The sequence below is a fragment of the Dermacentor variabilis genome, chromosome 6, assembly GCF_050947875.1.
Source record: "Dermacentor variabilis isolate Ectoservices chromosome 6, ASM5094787v1, whole genome shotgun sequence".
Taxonomy (NCBI): Eukaryota; Metazoa; Arthropoda; class Arachnida; order Ixodida; family Ixodidae; genus Dermacentor; species Dermacentor variabilis.
The window spans coordinates 88,077,816-88,089,698 of NC_134573.1; the positions used below are offsets into that span (position 1 = coordinate 88,077,816).

An 11,883-nucleotide genomic window follows, 5' to 3' on the forward strand; every position below is an offset into this window, starting at 1 on the left:
CTTCTCCGGAAAATTTTGTCTCCCCGGTGTAAAATACCGAGCAGTATGCGTATGCTTCTCTGTGGACCAAGCGTCTCACGTTTTCTTCGATATTTCTTCGGTAGCCACACTAGGTGCCCAAAGTAGGCATTCGATTGTAGCCAACACGCTTTCCTTTGCGTTATTTCATCTTCGGCGCCCACCGCCGAAAAAAAAAGACATTGTTGCGGCGCAGTAAATTGTCGCATGGTGAAAGTTCAATTTTATTACTTCTTTTTAGTGGAAAGTAATTGGCCACGGGGCGGGTCAGTTGCCGAATACTCTTATTATATTATTGTGATAGAAGTTATATGGACACTCCAGGCGCATTTTTGCCGTCGCTGTCGCCCTCATGTTCCGTATAAAGTCCAGGGGTGGTAAGATCTTGACCGCGCGCCGCATGCTGTATGTGCAATAGAAGCCGTAAGGGTGCGGGGGGGGGGGGGGCATGGGTAAGCCGACGACGGAGGCCCAGTCGTGTGTGCGCAAGGGAGAAAAGCGGGGAGGAAGCGCGCAACCTTTCGTTGCGCGCCATACATCGGGGGAGTGGGAGTTGTGATCTGTGAATCTGTGATTGCGCAACATGTTTATTTGCCTTGCTTGACGTATCATATATAGCGACTTTTTCTTAGATACGCAGATTTATTCGAGACTTATACGTATATTTAGATATCTTGCTGCAAGGTTTTGTGTATATGTGCAGTGAACTTTGTTTCCAGTGACACTTTTTGCCCTTTATCAAGCTGTATCTTCCCATTTGTACATTCTATTGTATCTCCGCATTTCTAATGTACGAAGGAGAGTCAAATTAAAGTGAGACAACAAACCATGCGCAATAATGGTTCTGTTCATTATCTGCGAGGCATGCACGTGGCACAGAGGCATCTCTTATATGAATAAGTGACACGCAGGTGTGAGGATCAAGGTTCTTTAATGCTCTCATACACTGGGGTGAACATGGTTCTGTGACATAAGACACTCCAAAAGTTGAACAGCGTGGTGTCGTGAGGTTTTTGACAGATGAAGATGTTTCCCGAAACGAAATAAGTCGCCGTATAGCTGCGTGTACGGTGAACATTGCATTTTATTGGCCACTGGGAAGTGTTGGAGCAACCGACTCAAAGAAGGACGTGAAAGTTACAAAGACGATCCAAGACCAGGCCAACGCCACCGTGCAATCACCCCCAACACAATTCCAAAGGCTGTTTAGACAAGAACGAAGGATAAGCATCGATGAATTGGCAGGGCGTGTGAACATCAGTCACCGTTCGGGCCACACCATATTTCATGAGCATCTCGGTTATTGGCTCTTGTGTGCGCAATGGATGCACTAGATTTTGAACCGCTGCCAGAAGACGGAGAGTTTCGGCGCTGCCATGACTCATCTAATCCAGTATCACAGTGAGGGTGACGGGTACGAAGCATAGTGCCACTACTACGAGCCTGAAACACGACGGCAAAACTTACAGTGGAAACACTTGAATTCACCACCCCCAACAAAAGCAAAGGCCGTCAGTTCTGCCGGAAAGGTGTTGACATTTTTTTCGATGGTCAGGTGCCATTATTGATCGAATTTGCTAAACATAAAGCTACTATCAATCGTTTCCGATAATGTGAAACATCGGATCGGCTGCGTGTCGCAATCAAGAACAAACGACGTGAAAAATTCAGGAATGGGGTCATCTTGCTGCACGACCATGCCCGTCCCCGCGTCGCTTATGCGGCTAATACAAAACTGGCAAAGTTCAAGCGGGAAACGCTGCAACTTCGGCCATACAGCCCAGACCTGTCGCCACATTTGGAGCATTTCACATTTCACTTCCACATTTTGGAGCATTTGAAGAAACACTTCAAGAGAACCAGATTCGTGTCGAACAATGACGGTGGAAGAGTCAGTTACAGACTTTTTGAAACCGCAAGCCAAGGAGTTTTATAAGACGGGAATCACGCGACTCGTAAGTGGGACAAATGTATAAATGCTCATGGTGACTACTTCTAAATAATGTACCCCGTTTGTCCTATATTCGCATTGGCTCACTTTCATTTGACTCGCCCTTGTATATTTTGCAGAACTCCTGCTTTTTATATGTACTTTCTATTGCGACTCTAATTTCGGAGCAATTACAATACACGACCGGTGACAGCTGCTCCTGGTCGATACATAGTAACAAAGGACAGTGTCATTGAGATTTTTCTCTGGTCGTTGCATATGTACAAAAAAGTCGAAAAGGTTCTTCAATGACAGAGAGAGATGAGAGAAAGGCAGGGAGACTAACAAAGTTTTATTAAAATATTTGCCCTCAACTTCTTCATTTCCTGGCCTTTACATTTTTCATATCAGCGCCATGCACATTTTTGCTTGTTTCAAACTGATATAGTTCTAAAGTTCGTGTGACATTTCCTTTACTTGTTAAATATACATAAAACGTGGAAGCATTGATATCAGTTATTTTGGGCACAATTTTTGAGACATACTAGTGTATCCTTTTATTTAAAGATGCAAGTTTTACTTGTCTTGGCAGTGCGTGTATCGTACCGTCTAGGAAGACGAACATGCTCGGCCGGGGGGAAAGAACCCCGATTTACTGCACATATGTAGGAGTTAGGAAGGGGTGTGTCTTTTTATCAAGAACAAATAAGTTGTTTGCACAGCATGGCACATGGTGCAAGCGTAGTGCCATACGATGCGCTTGCGCGGAACACGTGTGGCGCTCGGTGCCCAAGATGCCATACATTTTCCTTTGTTCGAAAAACAAAAGAAGAAATGGGAAAATAACATTAATGAAAATTGTCAGGCACTTTAGGTCAAGTCATTTGCGCGAAGTTCTGGTCGTAGGCCAGACGCTGAGGCGGTCGACGTTGTCTGAGCGACCTCCGGGGGGGCTGGTGTGGATGAGACACTAAATGGGGCACAGGGCTCAGAGGGAATTAGACAGGGGCTGTACATTCTGTGTAGCTAGGTGCCGACCCATTTCTTTGGCCCGAGTTTCCCTCGAAGTCATCGTCGTCTTCCTGTACGCTGCGTCGGAAGGGCTCCCGGGTCCGTAGCAGGTGCGGCCGGTTGCGCCTCAACACCGTGCCGTTTTCTGTGACGACTGTATACGACCTCGGGTAACCAGCAGGCTTGAGAACCTTCGCTTTCGTGTCCCGTACACCTTTCTTGATCTGGACCGTATCTCCAGGGCTCAGGCGTGCCGTTGAACCCCTAGAGTGGTCTGTCTGAAGGCGCCGGATCACCTCGTGACTGGGGTTGCCTTGAACGTCGGGAATTGTGCGGACCCTTCGTCCCATCAGCAGCTCACCAGGCGATGCGCAGCACTCGAGTGTAGTGGTCCTGAAAGCGAGCAGTCCCAACCAGAAATTTTGTTTTGCTTCAGTCGTTTTCTTGAGGATAAGCTTAGTTATCTGAACACCTTTTTCTCCCAACCCTTTAGAACATGGGTATCCCGGGCTAGACGTGGCATGCCTGAAATCGCACAATTATGAGAACAACGCGAATTCGCGACATGAAAATTGAGGGCCATTGTCAGAAAGAACTTCTATGGGCATGCCGTGTCTAGCAAAGATCGAACTTGTTGCGTCAACCACTGTTTTGGACGTGGTGTCTGAGCAATTGCACTTCGGGAAAGCTTGACAGGGCGTCGTGAACGCACAGGTACGACCTCCCGCCGTATTCAAAAATTTCAATGCCGACACGGTACCACAGTTGGTCCGGCACAGGGTGCATCAGTAGAGTCTTTCGAGGTTGGCTATATGCATACCTTTTGCAGATAGAACATGTCTGCACGAACAATTCTATGTCCGAGTTCATTCCTGGCCAAAAAACTAACTGTCTTGCCCTGGCATTGCTCTTGTCGATTCCCAAGTGCCCTTGATGAATTCTTTCCAGTGTCTCTCTTTTCATGCTAGCCGGAATAACTACTTTGCAGTCTTTGAGCAACACTCCTTTCACGTGTGATAACTCGCCTTCGAATCGTTTTCACAGCCCCTCCAGCCATTTTCCAGCTTCTAGATCTCGCAGCACGTTTCTTATCTGTTCGTCACGCGCCGTTTCTGCAGCCAGCCGCCTCCATGTGTCCTCACTAACAAGTGAGGAAACCGTACTCACGGCATGCACCTCTACGTCGTTGCTGTCGAGGTCGCAGGCCGTTGTCTTGGTTGTGGCACGGGACAGCATGTCGGACAGCAGGAGCTGCTTACCTGGAACAAATTTTAATTGAACGTCATAACGCAACAATCTCAGAAAAAATCTTTGCAACCTCGGAGGCATATCACCAATCGCCTTCTGCGAGATAGCGATCAAAGGGCGGTGGTCTGTTTCAGCAGTAAATTGGCGACCATAGACGAAATGATTAAATATTTCGCAAAGACCACAGCCATAGCTTCTTTCTCAATTTGAGAATAACGATGTTGTGATTCGGTAAGCGCTGGCCATGCATATGCCACTGGCTTCCATGTGTCGTTGTGACACTGCAACAAAGCGGCTCCGATTCCGTCTCGGGATGCATCGCATTACACTTTTGTTGCTTTGGCCAGATCGAATACCGACAACATGGGCTGCGTGCTGAGGTAGTCACATAGTTATCGCCATTCCTTTTCGTGGTTATTGGTCCATTCAAAGACAACATCTTGTCTGATCAAGCTCCTCAGAAAAGCTGTTCTTTGAGCTAAACATGGAAGAAACTTGCCGAAATAATTGACGACACCTAGCATCCTTTGCACCACGAGCTTGTCTTCTGGGGTCGGCATGTACAGCATAAAATTAATCAGCGTCTGGCTCGGCCTGATGCCTGCTTTATCGGTTACATCTCCAAGAAACTATTTCATGGACGCCGATACTGCACTTATGAGGATTGAAGGTTAAGCCGGCGCGTGTTGCTGCCAGCACAGATTTGAGACGTTCATTGTGCTCTTCTACCGACGAGCCCCATACCAGAATGTCGTCCACGTATATTTTCACGCAGGGAAGGCCTTCGAAAATTTCATTCATCGTTTTTTGGAACACCTCAGGGGCGGACGATATGCCGAAGGGTAATCGTAAAAAGCGGTAACGACCAAATGGGGTAGAGAACGTGCAAATCCGTGGTGTCGAGTCATCCAAGAGGATTTGGTGGAATCCAGAGTTAGCGTCTAAGCGGGAGAATACAGTTGCACCAGCCAACTCAGCTTCTATATCATGTAGTGCTCCCTCTTTATGCACTCATTGATTTTCCTAGGGTCAATGCAGAGACGAATTTTCCCGTTCTTTTTTCTAGCAATCGTCAAGGGACTAACCCAGTCAGTAGGCTCGGCGACATTTGTGATAATTCCGGCGTGCTCCATCCTCTCGAGTTCACACCGTAATGGTTCTGTCAGGGCCAACGGTACGCGTTGAACTGGTCGAATGACTGGCTCGGCGTTGTCTCGAAGAACCATGTGATACACTTTGTTCACGCAACCTGTCCCAGTGAAAATGTAACGAAAGTCTTTCACAATTTCTTCACAGTCGTCCTGTGATACGCTGTGGATGCGCGAGAGCAATCCAAGTCATTCGGTTACTTGTAGGCCTAGGATTGCGCGACCTTTGCGCACCACAAAAAATTCGAGGGGAACAGTTCGGTCGCTCAGCGTTACTTCCGTTCGGACGACTCAAAGATGTTTGATCGCGTCTCCACCGTACGATTGTACCACCACGCTACTTTGCTTCATTTCAGGGCTTGGGCGCATCCTATTGTATATTCCAACGGGCATCAAATTGACCTGAGACCCTGCATCGACTTTTAGTTCGACCGAAACGTTATTGACGTTCATTCGAACCATCCAGTCGCGTTCGCTTATAACGGCTCTTAGAGACACATCTAAGACGCTGAAGTCATCTTAGCGATCTTGAATTTCGCCGACCAGCTCGGGGGCTCTACAGCAAATCGCAAAGTGGTTTCTCCTTTGGCATTTTCTGCACGTTCGTCCGTGCGCGGGACAGTCTCTAGGCTGATGCGTGCGTCCGCACTTGGAGCATTTGTACGTCTTGTCTTGCGCCATTTTTATATTCGAGCGTGCATTGCCAATGGTGTCTACTTGCTTTCGACCTCGTTCCCAAGTTTCTTGGCGGAGAGCCGATGTTTCGGCTGCCTTGCAGACATGCTCAGCCTTCTGCAATGTCAACTCACAGTCCCTGAGAAGCTTTTCTCTCACCTTGTCGTCGTTGGTTCCATACACAATCTGGCCTCGGACCATAGAATCCTGAAGCGCGCCGAAATTGCGCGCCCGTGCCTGTTGCTTGAGGTCCCGCAGGAAGTGTTCAAATGGCTCACCTTGGCTTTGAACTCACTTCCGAAATATGTAGCGTTCACGTACTTCGTTGGTCTGCAGCTTAAAGTAATCGTCAAATTTCTTGATGACTGTCGCGTAGTCGGCCTTGTCTTCGCCTTCTGCGAAGCTCAGCGTATTAAATATCTCGATGTGCTCATCTGCGAAACTGAGAAACAGCGCTGTCTTCAAGGACACTGATCGCTTCTTGTCATCCGGTTCTGATGCCGCAAGGAAGAGGTCGAATCTCTGCTTGAACGCCTGCCAATTCTCGCTCGCTTCTCCCGTCATGTTTAACGGACCAGGTGCTCTCAATGAATCCATTACGTAGTCCCTACAGTGCTGTCCGTCGAAGATCAAAGCCGTTCTTGACTACGCATCCCACTTCTGACACCATGTGTCGTAGCGTCTAGGAAGACGAACATGCTGGGTCGGGGCAGTGGGGGAAAGAACCCTGATTTATTGCACATGTGTACATATATAGGATTTAGGAATGGGTGTCTTTTTATCAAGAATAGATAAGTTGTTTGCACAGCATGTACATGAGGCACGCGTTTTGACATACGATGCGCTTGCGCGGAACACGTGTGGCGCTCGGCACCCAAGATACGATATAGTGCGTAGCGTTCAAGAATTTGTTTGCAGCATCTTTGGCAATGGCAACGTAGTTATTAATAATGTTTAATGTATTTTATCACTCGAAAAATTCTATAAGGAGGAGGCTGAGCTACAAAGTGAGCTCCCCCGAACGCAATTTCTGGCTACGCCACTGACAGAGACACTCAGGTAGTCACGGAGCGGGTCTTCGTCGTCGTCTTCAACGTGCCACGGAAAGGTACAAGAGCGCGTCTGCTTCACTAAAACTGTGGAGACGTTTCGCAGCTTTGTTTCGACGCGCTTCGGCAGCACACACATGCGGCGGATCGTACCAATGCAAGTTCAAAGCTCGCGCCTATCTGCCGCGGCAAGCTGATTGGAGGCTCAAAGAGAGATCGCACACCAATGACACCAACACGGCTGCACTTCCGGATTCAAAAACGTACGTCAGGGCTAGTCAGGTCCTCTCCTGTTTTGTTTCTTTCCTCCATGAGTGTACGAGGGTGGGTCCAGCGCGTGCTCTCCGCTGAGTTTTTTTTTTTCATTATTATTGAAAGGTTGCTAGCGCCACCGTCGCCTTCCCCTGAATGAGAGGCGGAGAGGCCTCGCGCCAGTTGGTTCTTTCTTCTATGCTCGCGCCTTGACGGCCTTGGAAGCTGGTTCTTCATTCTATGGCCTTGGCTGAACGCTTCTCGCGTCGGAGACCCTACCATAGTTCCATGCACCTGTGACAGGCGTTTCACTCTACTGCATTTAGTTTTGATACTCGGTGGCGGAATCAGACGTTGGGTCTGATTAGGCGCATTGCTCCTAAAACGGGCGGCGCCAGTTCATATGTTGCGCGACGATTGGTGAAGGCGGTAGTGCAACCACGCCTTGTTTATCAAGCCCAATTCCAGCAATTTGACGAGGGCACAATGGGATCGCCTTGAGGCTGTTAATCGCGAGGCAATGAGGGTCATCACTTGCCTTCCCCGCATCACACCGATCGTGGCTCTCCAAGAAAATGCACAGCTCAACACACTAGACGAGCTGGTGCATCAGCGACGTGATGCTCGCAGGCTGAAGGCCAGCCTTTCACACGCAACGTGTGCTCTCAGGGCTTACACTTTCTCGAACTCCCTTCTACCACCACCATCGCCAGTTCTTCCTCCCTGGAGTTTTGTACAGCTGAGTGATAACAAGCCAACTGATATACATCGCACGACATCAACTCACGCGGCGGCGTCGCTTCGTGACCGAATTATAGCTCAAGATGCCCACCTGTCGCTTGGCTCCATCATCCTTTACGTTGATGCAAGCATTCAGCACTGTGAAACAACCACTGCAATTTATTGCCCATGCGCACCTGCCCTTAATAGACGACCCGGTTTCAAATCCAAGAGCCTCCTTCCTCCTTTTGTGCTGAGCTCCTTGCTGTCCGAGAAACGTTGTGCTCTGTGGCCGCCTTTTCCATGGTCCCTACGGCCCGCATCGTCATCCGCACTGATGCCCTCCAGGCGACGCGGCTTCTGCGACGCGTCAGTCGCAGCCCTGACATATGCCAACAGATCCATCTTCTGGCGGCACGCATCCCGCAGCCAATATCTGTCGAGTGGATCCCACGCAACCTTCTAAGCTTCCAAAGCCGTGCGGATTCTGCGACCCGTCTAGGGACCTCTCCATCGTCACTGCCTCAACTCTTTTACCTAGATGATGCCACCCTCCTTTTAACAAGAAAGGAGCACCTCTGGCGCCGCACACGTGCTTTCATACGTCCGTGTGCGGTAAACCTCCCCCGCGGTCTTACCCGTAGAGAGGAGGTTGCGCTTCGGAGGATCCAGGTCGGGGTTGCCCTCACTCCTGCCGTGACTAGGAAGTGGCCGCACTTTCGCCTGTTATATCCTCGTCCTGAGTGTCCACTCTGCAAGTCGCGAAATGCTGAAGCCGACATCCACCACCTGCTGTGGGTTTGCCCTGCACTGAAACCGACGAGGCTCCGGCACCTCGCAGCAGCGGGACTTTCGCCGCATAATCCGAGCAAGTACACTGCTTGGACGCTGGGACCGCATTATTGATCCCTCTTGGACTTCATTAGGTCGGCGAATCTTTTTTCATTCATTTAATCATCCTTAGTCACCCCCATCCCATACCCCTGTATGCCCGGAGGCATTTGCCGTCGCATTAAAAAAAATTCCTCACCGACCTGTAGTCAATAAAATGGAGAAAGAGCGACGGAAGCGATGCAAGCGACGCAACAACGATAGTGCGTCTAGCACACAGCTCATCAGCCCGTGAGCTCGCCCAACGCCTCAACCCATGGGCACTGCCGAAACAGCTAGAGCATAGCTAGAGCTTCAGAATAAGGCGATGGCAGCGCCGCTGCAATTTTAGCGTTTTTGAATCACCCTGGGCGCTTGCCTTGGCGCTTGCCAAGGCGTCCGCTGGAACCACTCCCCCTATCTAGTACACTATAGTGTTCTCCGTGGAGGAAGGAAAAAGTTTTGAGGGAGTTCTTTTTTCCCACGGAGGAAGGAAACTCAGGAGAGGCCCTGACGTCACTCTTTGTGAAGCTAAAGTGAAGCCGGAAGTTGGCGTTGCTCATGGCGTTGCTCCGTCTATCGGGCCAGCTCTCCTCTCTTGTTTACATTTCTCGCGAAACCACGCCGCGCTGCGCGCAACCGTGCTGCTCGGACCCGCGCGCTCCGCAGTAATAGTAAACAATCGTTAGCACGTTAGCATGATTTCGCCAAAGAGGGCAAAATTTCCGGCGGATATTCCTTCGTCCGTTGCCATTGCCATGTCACGGTACATTGCGTACAGCTTTGCATGCGCGTTCATTTCACAAACTTTAGTTCATCCTGTCCCACCTGGCCACAGCAACATCCGGTGCACGGTCCAGATAACGCAGGGCAATAAAACACGGAGACCAACGCAAACCTGCCTGCACGGCGCCTTTGCCATGGTACGAAACCTACGGAGCAACACGTGTGAGCGCACAAAACCAAAACAGAGCAAGGAAACGGCAAAGAAATGAAAAATCATCAAAAAAGAGGAGAAACTTGTACGTCACTTCCTCCACACTTTTGTCCTAGCGCGAGGAGGGGGTAGCGCCTCTCCTCAGTTTCCTTCCTCCATGTTTTTTCCCCTCCATGGTCTTCTCGCCGTCTGTGGCTTCACGCCCTTTCTTCGCATCGGCGTTTCAATTGGAATTGTGGCAGTCGTCATTTATTCGTGCTTTCGGTGCTCTATCAGAACGCACGCAAAACCAAAAGTTGCGGCCGTGCTGTACAAGTGGCTGAATTGCGACAAAATCTCCAGGTAAGATACGACGTTGCTCGTTTGAAGCTACAGTTCCAATTCGTGCCGGCTGCATTGTACCATTTCTATTCCTGCAGTTGCTATGCCACTGCTTCATTTAAAATAAGGTATGATGAGCCCTACAAGCAATAAAGTTAATGTTTTGATAACTCTGAGAATGGTTATGTTTTGACAAAAATTGTGTTTTTATTGTGCAAGGAAGAGTAAAAAGTGTTCCCTACATGACAATCGCAAGGCGAAGTCGCCAGTGGTCACATCAGCGTAGTGATCGACACGCACAAAGCATTGGTGTTAGAAAATGTTGCCCCTATTGAAAAATTCTATTTAAATTCGAACAGGGTTATACAGTTCTAAACTGGATTTCAAAAAAGTTAAATTAAGCTACGGCAAAGGAGTTGGCGCACTGCTACACGGCACGCGTGTAGTGTCGCAACGAAATACCCCGAAACAGCGGAAGAGGTAGCGATTGCGCTTGCGCTTACCGACCCCCTCTGCGAGGTAGTTTTTAGCGACTCACAATCCGCAGTTCGCAACTACGCGCGGGGGCGCATTTCCTCCGAAGCTCTCCAGATTCTAAGGAAAGCTGGTCGACAGCACTTCGATAACACCGCGATCATATGGTTTCCAGCGCACGTCGCCACATCCACCGATGAGGGCCACATTAACTTGAACGAGGTAGCACACCGCTTTGCGCGAGAACTGACCCGCCGCGCAGAATCGGAGACCGCCTATTCGAGTTCGGAACTCCTGGTTCAAAACACGCGAGAACGCCTAGTCAGGTACAATGACATCACCAAGCACTACCAGCTAGGCAGGCGGTTGCTGCCCCCACCTCGCCCTATGCTGAAACGTCGCCAGGCAGTCATCTGGCGACAACTGCAAACACAAACATTCCCCAGTCCGGTGCGATGGCAGCACATTTTCCCCGCGCAATACCCGACTGCTCTTTGCAAATTATGTCAGGACACTAGAGCGACGCTGTCACACATGTTGTGGGAGTGTCCGGTTACATCAGCTACAATGGCAGTAGCTCCGGAGGCTCTTGCGTCGAAGTGGGCCGCCGCTCTGCGCAGCTCCAACCTCAAGACACAAGAGTGGGCTGTCCAGCAAGCTCGAGAGGCGGCGACGAGGCAAGGCCTCCAACTCCCCTCATGGGAGACCTGAGCCCGGGTCGTCAAATTTGCCGGATTCAAAATAAAGTTGTTTCCATCCATCCACGGCACTTTCGAAAGGCCGTTGGGTGGTTCAGGCGTTTCTCGTGAAATTGTGTGGCGCTGCGGATCTTTACTTTCGTTTTCATGTCAGGAAAAGTTAAGCAACATTAAACCATTCTAATTTCTTTTATGTTTGTTTATACATTTAGAGAAATGTTTGTACATTGCCATACATATATGTTTAGCTTTTACGTTGATGAGTAGCGAAACTACGGCAACGTTTGCGTCGCTGCATGTCGGCGTTGTCTAGAGTTACCGTATATGCTACCAAAGGTAGCAGAGTTCCGCGTAGGTCCGCCATCTTGCCTAGGAAGCAACCAAATCTATGTGGCGAAGCCGCGCTCGGGTTTTTGCAGGCGACATGCCTACCGTATCGCCGATCGACCGTGGACGCTTTCGCATCGCTTGTGGACTGCTTTTCCGCCTAATCGCAAACTTAGTGCATCGAAACAGCTGTGTGAATAAGAAC

The 11,883-nt window shown here is 49.6% G+C and overlaps 1 pseudogene; it reads right to left on the reverse strand.

Moving 5' to 3' along the window:
* The window catches only part of LOC142586208 (sodium-coupled monocarboxylate transporter 1-like), a 53,113-nt pseudogene extending 46,519 nt beyond the window's left edge, over positions 1 to 6,594 (reverse strand).
* Between the last annotated feature and the right edge of the window lie 5,289 nt (positions 6,595 to 11,883).